Here is an 8,645-nt window from a genome sequence, read left to right on the forward strand (position 1 = left end):
GCACAACGAGCTGCTTCGAAGGGGTCTGCAGGTTTTAATGAAAGGTGCTCCGGACGTGCCAGATACCACTGTTGCCATGAAAACTAGAAACATCAGGCATTTTACACCAAAAAACAAGTCCCAGTGTTCTAACGGTGATTCATTAGCTGATAATTCTGAGTTCTCATCGAGTGAAACTCTATCAGCACCGAGGAAATACGCTTTCGAATCTGGTTTTCCTGTGATGGCTCCATCTCTCTCGTGTCGATCCCTTCCTTGGAACCGGATGGAACGGAAAGTCAGGCAGTCATTCATTCCCACTGCAAGGACAGCACCAAGTTTGCACCAAGAGCCACGTTGCAGACGAAGGAGGCTGTGAAAGACATCTTAAAAGCCTGGGTGTTCACTAGTCCACAGCACTTAGTCTCTGAGTTCAAAAGACAACCTCGTTCCCGTCGCGCGTTAGGACAGTGGCATAGCCACAGGCCTACAGTAAAAGCGGTGAGAACTTTTTAGCCTTACTGTAGATCTAGATATTATTTTTCTACAGATAGGAAATGTGATTTGAACTAGCAATTTTACCAAACACTTTAAAAACTTCAGTGTTCTTTAAGTCAAATATGAGTTAAAATTGCTACTATCAAAGTAATATGTATTCTTTTTATTTGTTTTCGGTGGGACCAGGGTTTGAATTCAGGGCTTTGTGCTTGCAAAGCAGGCCAGAGCAAAATGGACTGGAGGTGTAGTTCAAGCTATAGAGTGTCTGCTTTGTAAGCACAAAGCCCTGAGTTCAAACCCCAGTCCCACCACATGAATAAATAAATGCAGGATTGAGGGTGGGAGGTGGCAAGGCTTGCAGTTTTTAATGGTGTCGCAAGGACAGGTCTCACTGAAAATGTGACTCTGAGAAAAGACTTGAAGGTGAAGGAGTCAGCCAGGAAGCTCTCTCACAGCAAGTGCGAGAGTCTCCTGAGGCAAGCAGGTGTCTTGGTGGGGAAGAGCACCAATGTGGCTGGAGCAGAGTGAGCAGGACACAAGTCACGTGGGTCATTGTTGGGACTGGGAAAGTATAGTTAAGGTGTGGGAATCAGAACACTTTATTTTTCCTTTTTTTTTTTCGGTGCTGGGAACTGAACTCAGGGCCTTGCACTTGCCAGGCAAGCCCTCTTCCACTGAGCTAAATCTCCATTCCCAATCAGAACACTTTAAATCACTGGGACACCTATTCCCTTGGTCCTGGTGAGGCACACAAGGCACAGGTTAAAGGGATTGTGAGGCTCAAGGAAGGAAAATAATTCTTATAAACTGTAGGCAGAGCTGGGAGACCCAGCAAGGCGTCCCAGGGCACTCTCAAGCCAGCACACTGGGTGCTGCCATCCCACTTGGATTGGAAGTTGTCCAGAGACAGGTGAAGCCCAGAAAGGATCCAACAGGACTGCAGAAGGAGAGGGAAACCAGCACTTCAGAATCTCGGTCCGTTGGAAGGGAAGGGGAAGAAGCACCCCAAGCTCTCGCTTCTGCTGCCCTCTGATCTCCTGCCAGCACCTCTCACTGTTGAACCCAACTAGGAGCCACAAAACCGAGGAGGGGGGGGGTCTCAGGCCTGGCGGCCACAGCATCTCAGCATCTCATCACCAGAATAACACGGAGCAGTGTGTACACAGCAGGGAAAAGGCTGGGGACGGGCTCCAGGATATAACCAGCAGACTCGAGTGCTGCCAAAGTTGAAGCAAAGACTCAAGATTCCGTGGACCCGTTTATACTCTGACTGCTGCACGTGGGACCAGGAAACCAAACTTTTGCTCGGGAATAGACACGTGAAATCTTAGCACTAAAAATAGTCATCCTCTTAATCACCTTCCCAGTTTACAGTTCAAGAAACTGAGACCAGAGAGGGGTAACACGTTCAGGTTCAAGGACAAACATCTAGACAGAATGTCGCACAGCCTCCAACAAGTTTCCAAGTATCTTTTTGTTTCACAACTACTCTTCTTTTAATAATTTTTCTTTCCTAATTTCTTTCTGGATTTCTCTGCATTAGTTTGATTCAAAACAGACACTAATCACTCCTAGTATTACTTTGACAGCATTCAAATATATGATATTCCCCAGAAGCAGTTCAGCTTTGGATAGCATTTACAAAGTGTCATCTCTCTTATCTCAATAACTAAAGCTGTACCTTTATAAAGCTACTTGGGTTTAGGCTAGACTCTGTGGGTATTTTTTAATTAATAAAAATAATACATTTAGATATAAATAAACACTTGGAAAATATTTTAAAAACTGAAGGGGAAAAAAAAACCCCTAAAAATCCCATTATTCAGAGATAGCCATGATTAAAATTCTGACATTTCTCCCCAAATTCTTTTCCAATGCATAAATGTAATTTTCCTTCAAAAATGTGATGAAATTCTTTTCTTTTTTTTTGCAATTTTATTCTTTTACTTGATATTCTACTGTATTCAACATTTCAAAATTTTCTTCAAATGTCCAAAAAAATTGGCCTTCAAAATGGTTTTGACTTTTTGTCATGTGAAACAGGGTCTCCCTGTGTAGCCCAAGCTGGCCTTGAATTCGTTGTCTTCCTGCCTCAGCCTTCCAAGGCCTGGGAATGCAGGTGTGCACCACCACACCTGGCTGTCTTTGAGTTTTGAAAATAGCATTGGACTACACGTGAAACTCATTAATTAGGTGGACTAGAGTTTGGGCAGTTATGTTCCTACCCATAGCAGGGTGCTGTTGTAACAGAATGCATGATCTTTACAAGCTGTGAGGCAGGCTAAGGCTTTTAGACTAATACTTAGTAAAAATGCAATGTTAGAACATGTGTACCCCTTTTATAGAATTTGCACAATAACCTTGGCATGCTAACCCTTTCATTTTTTAATCTTAATGCATTGTAATCCTACCTTATAAAAACACCAAATTTTATCAGTAATAATCAGTATACTTCAAAAGCTTTGGATAAGATAAACGAGCCATCTGTTCCTTTTTGTTTAGAATTTACACCACCTGTTCACGTTTACATTGGGACCTACTGTACAAAACACTTAGGTATTTCCATGTACCTCCAACTTCATGTACTCCAGAGAAAGTGACAGAGGTCCATGCATCCATCTCTTGGAACAGACATCTCTGCCGGCGCTGTGGCTCACGTCTAGTAATCCTAGTTACTTGGCAGGCTGAGATCAGTAGGAGTGCGGTTTGAGGACAGCCTGGGCAAACAGTTCAAGAGACCCCACCCAAAACAACAGAGAAAAGTGGACTGGAGATGTGACTCAAGTGGTAGAATGCCTCCTTTGCAAGCACGAAGCCCTGAGTTCAAACCCCAGTCCCACCAAACAGAAAAAGAATAAATTTAACCTTTGTACACATAGCCCTAGAATTCGGGGAAGATAAAAGAAGGTTCTCGAGAGGGAAGAGCCCGGGCTATTTTCCTCCACCAGGGCGTGAGCGAGGGCACAAACTTGGTGATAAAGAAATAGCCCCTGGAACAGAGGAGACATCACCTGTATTCAATTGGACCTCACAAGGAAAAATAAACAGTTTCTAAAGGAAAAGAAACCATCAATACCAACATGAATGTACTTGAACTTTTCAAAGTGTCCCTCGACTTATCTTGGTGTGTTTTTATCTCACTAAAGAGTGGGGCTCGGGGCTGGATGTGTGGCTCAAGCGGCAGAGCACTTGCCTCCTAAGTGCAAGGCCCAGGGTTCAAACTTAGTACCAGCGCCCCTCTTCCTGCCAAATGCAGCTCAGCCTAAGCCTCCCTAAAATTACTTCCACTTGCTGGAAGGTCACCTTGTCAAGCACTTCTATCACACTTTTCTAACAAATACACTGTTTATCACTTTTTTTTCCTCCTTTTCTTTCTTGTGGTCCTGGGGTTTGAACTCTACCACTTGAGACAGGCTTTGATCATTTAATCCCTTGCCATGACCCTCCTGGGGCTTCCTACTTAAAATAAAAATACATGGTCCTCCATTGTTGGAGAAGTGGCCCTTGTCTACTTCTCTAGGTGCCCCAACTCTCCCCCTACCACACGGTGGTTTTCACCCTTGGTCCTTGCCTCTCTCCCTTTCTGAAACGCTCCCCACTGCCTCACATAGCCTTTCTCAAGGCCAGCATAGGACACCCAATTAAAGGAACTGCCCTCCATCTTGCATGGCTACCTTGTTTCTTCTTAATATTTGTATTTGATTTATACATCTTATTTCTTTAGTTTCTGAGCTAATAGAACCAGAGCTTTCCTTTTCTCTTCTAGGTCACAGCTGTTTTCCCCAAGTCTAAAAAAAGGAGCACAGCACCTAGTAGGCTTCTTAAATCTATGTTGAATGAATGAATGAGCAGAGCTCATATTATTTGCTATATTTGGAGCTGGTTGTTCAAACATAAGCTTGATGCTACTATGAGAATTTTTTATACCAAAATAAAATCCTTCAAATGAAGTATTAATAGGTAAATCTATTTTGAATGCAGTAGTTAGTTGAGCTTATAGAATCCAGTGTGAATACTTGAATAAAATGAGTGAATGATCACTGCACAATTGATCTTTCATGAAAATGCATAATTTCTGGGAGGGGGGGGTTGATTTTTTTCCTTAGATGGCAGAAACCCTGCACTGATCAGTGCCAACAAAACAAGCAGAAGTGATAGATGCTAAAATTCTAGAGCTACAAGATCAGTTGGGTAAGCATGCAATGTGCAGAGAGGAAAGATTAGTAAAAAAGATGAGTAAAAACAAATGAGGGGAAGGCTACAAATCTAAGCATTTGAAGATGAAATTACATTTATTTATGTCTAGTCAAATTAGCTTAAAAATAGATCAATGCCACAAAACTGTGTAAAATAAAAGTGTTGCTATGACTCATTAGGGCTTGAAGGCCAAAACTAGACCGATCCTGTGGTTAACTTTTCACCTTGAATTTCCCTTCTATGTCTTCCTTCTCTTCTAAAAATCCCAAGTGTCTACAGCTATACCACCCTGAACATGTCCAATCTCGGCTAAAGATCCCAAGTTATGGACCAGGGAGGGGGCAAGGATTAATTTGCCGAGAAGTGGCTCACTGTATGGGTATTTCAAGCAACACTCAGATCCCTGTGCAAACACAGACCAGGGGTTGAGTGAATGCTTTCAAAGCAGGACTTCCAGCAACTGAAGTTAAACGCTCCAAGAGTTTTATTTCCAGTGAATCAAGTGCTAGTTATTTTGGAATTAAAACTCAACTGCAAGGTAGTCGAGATGCTATCTGTGCCTCTGAGCCTTTGGCTGCTATCAATTAAAAGTAATCTCATCAACCATGTTACAGTGACCTTCAGGCTATCAGTTAAGAACATTTGGATGATCCTTCAGGCCTAAATCCAATTTATACAAATTTCTACCGTCAAACATACTCTCTGAAAACTTTGTAAGCTGGTAATAGTAACATGCAGAGGGAAGTGTAACCCAGAAGTCTAGAAATTAGTAATGTCTTTATATGCTCTTTTGTGAGTGCTAAACTACAACTTAAAATTACAGGTATTATCAGCACTTTAAGCAACACATAATCAAACCTGCCTATACACCTAATTCTTATATTCAAAACAGAGTGGATGGCAATGACTCTCTTTATGAAGGAAATACCACTGACTATCTGAAAATAACTAGCTCATCCTTGACTGAATATGACTTCTTCATAAAATCATGCTTTGTTTGTAAATTGACAAATGGTATTGAAAATGGCACTGCCCAAGGCATCACTCTGAGTTATTGTGTCCTCTCCAAAGACACCCAAGTACTGGAGCATCTGCTGTCTTTGTCTACATTCAGCTTTGGGAGAAATGCCTCTTTGCTACACTGTTACTTCTTTTTAGGGATGGGAAAACTGAGGGATTAGTAGACTTATAGCCACCAGGAAACAGGTTATAGCAAAGATTGCTCCTGGTTCAAGGAGGCAATGTGCACTTTTTATTTTTTTTCCAGTGACTACATACATATAACATACAAAGAGAAAGTAGAGATAGATTTCTCTGCTCATGTTTTTCATCCTACATTGAAGCATTTAAGCTGGATGATAGAGCTGCAGAACTAATATTTTATATACTAAGGTTACAAATTAAATTCCACAACAAAATAAAACAGGCTGCAATAGGACATTATATTTATTGTTTCTTCAAAATGCATTGTTTTCTTCCACCAAAGTACGACGTTTTGCCTGAACTTCAAAGGTCTTTGGGACTCAAGGAAATAAACTGTCACCATTAAACAAACTGGAGGGGAGACCTCATTGCCTCATGGAATATTAAGAGTCTCAAGCTGTCTAATAGTTTTCTTAAATGTGAAAATCTTACACGGTTCATCTTCAAGTAAGGATCTGTGGGTCTCAATCAAATCATGTTTTCTTTCATAAAAATATTTAAGGAATTCATTGGCCTTGGTCCTTTTTCATTCTGTGTGGGTTCCCCCTCTTTTTGGATAACATCATATGGTCTCACTGCAAAGGGTTTATTAATATAATATCTTTCCAGAAATGAAACATCAGAAAACTCATAGCAATAAATCTCTAGACAACATGTATTTACTTCTAGCAAGTGCTTTCCAGAAGCTGAAACCTATTCCTCCTTCTGTGTTTTTCAAACAACTGGTGACAAAAAACATAGAAAACGTTTTCTAAAAACTAGAAAAACTTGAAGACTGGGATATAGGCTGTGTAACTCCCCACACACATAATGAACACACAAATTACAACAAAAGTCACAGTCGGCCTCAGCATTAATGCCAAAGTGGACTGCTCTTAACCTGGGCAGTTGCTTAATTCTAACTGAAACTAGAATTTCATTTGCTCTCTATCATTGTTATTTTAAACAAAGTACTCAGTTATTGGAGGGCGGGAATGTCAGCTTCTCTTGAGTATCTGCCTCTCACTCACATTCTGGGACTTTGTGACTGTGAAATAATTCACCATCTGGCACTGATATGGCTAGATGATAACCTGGTAAGATTCAGGGGTATGGTGTTTACAGATGATCAAAAGATCACATTTTTTCATCAGTGAAAATAGTTCTTAAGTGCCCCCCACCCCCCACACACATTGTTCTGCCTAAAAGAACTTCCCATTCCCTGCTGCAACTTGAAGCCTTGAAGGGAAGGATGAGATGCAGGGCAAGTGGTGAGGTCAGGGGCTAAGGGAGCAGTAATCACGGATTCCCACAGCCTGCACTTAGGGCCTGCGGTCAGGTCTGGAGCCAGGACTGCTGCATTAAGGCCCTCAGTGGTGAGGTTTGGGTCTCCAGGGATTCTGCGTTTCTGGGTTGGGTCTCCATGTCATTCACAACACCGAAGACACCCACCAGCTTCTTGCATGTGTACCCTACCTTCTTCCATGGTTCTCATGAGTCATTTCAAGGCTTTTGGTTGTCTGTGGACCAAGTGTGAATTACATATATTTTTGTAGTTTGGAGATGGTTATGCCATTTTTTTTTTTTTTGGTCCTTTGTTCAATGATTTCAAACTTACTTGCAACAATGGGAATTCTTATCATTTCTTCCCAACAGTTTTTTTTTTTTTTTTTCTCTTGGTACTGGGGTTTGAACTCAGGACCTACACCTTTGAGCCATTCCACCGGCACTGTTTCGTGGTAGGGTTTTTTTGAGATACAGTCTTGAGAACTTTTTACCCTGGCTGGCTTCGAACCACAATCATCCTCATCTCTGTCTCCTGAGTAGCTGGGATGACAGGCGTGAGCCACCAGCACTTGCCTGAAGTTCACTTCTTGATCTCCACTAAAGTAGGTTTATCTTTACCTTCATTTCCTAATAAATCCTTTATATATATATTTTTAAATATGGAATGCTTCACGAATTTGCATGTCAACCTTGCACAGGGGCCATGCTAATCTCTGTATCATTCCAATTTTAGTATATGTGCTGCCGAAGCGAGCACCCTTTACATATTCTTAAAGGAGAACTGGCCTTACAGATTACTTTTTTCCTCTTTAAATGTGTGACTTGAGTATTATGACAAATAATCGAGAAGTTTATGTAGTAAGATAAATCCTGAGATAAGCAGGCATACCTTACTTCTCCAAAAGCCCTACCGTCAGCACCACCCACAGATAACCACTTGCAACAATCTAGTAAATCAACTCAAAATTAAGAAACTTTTACAAGTTCACATTGGATTTAACCACTTGATCTAATTTACAGATGGAAAAAGTGTCTCCAGCAAGTTCTGAAATTACAGATTTAGAAATGGAAGCTTTACTGCTGTCTCTGCCACCAGTAGCAAAACATGTTACACTTTGTCTCTTCACTCCCCCATCCCCAGGAGAAACAGGGATGTTATTATGTGGTCTTACTTCCTATCCTGACCTCTGTCACTTGGGTTTGAAGGGCATAGTTCCCACTGAGTTTAAAAGACCGAGCTCTGTAAAATACTTACGACCAAGGAACTGACATTTTAATTCTCAGAACATCTGAATATAAAGTTTTTCTATTCTTCAGAGATTATGTCATGGTGATGCAATTTGCAAAGCTGCAACAGATACAGTCTTGACTTTCAGGGACACTTCTTGGATCTTCACCTGAAGGAGGACAGCTCTGGCAGGTCAAAGTTGAAGAGCTGGCAGTGTTTGGGAGCATGGCCTTTCCATTCTCTGGCTGCAAAGTCACTGCAGGATGATAAATGG

The 8,645-nt window shown here is 41.4% G+C and overlaps 1 non-coding gene across 1 annotated transcript; it reads right to left on the reverse strand.

The window, feature by feature from the left end:
• Positions 1-7,796: 7,796 nt before the first annotated feature.
• Positions 7,797-7,900, reverse strand: LOC141418651 (U6 spliceosomal RNA). The gene has a single exon (XR_012443318.1). It is a non-coding gene; the product is annotated as a U6 spliceosomal RNA (small nuclear RNA).
• Positions 7,901-8,645: the final 745 nt, after the last annotated feature.

Source organism: Castor canadensis, chromosome 17, assembly GCF_047511655.1.
Source record: "Castor canadensis chromosome 17, mCasCan1.hap1v2, whole genome shotgun sequence".
Lineage (NCBI taxonomy): Eukaryota > Metazoa > Chordata > Mammalia > Rodentia > Castoridae > Castor > Castor canadensis.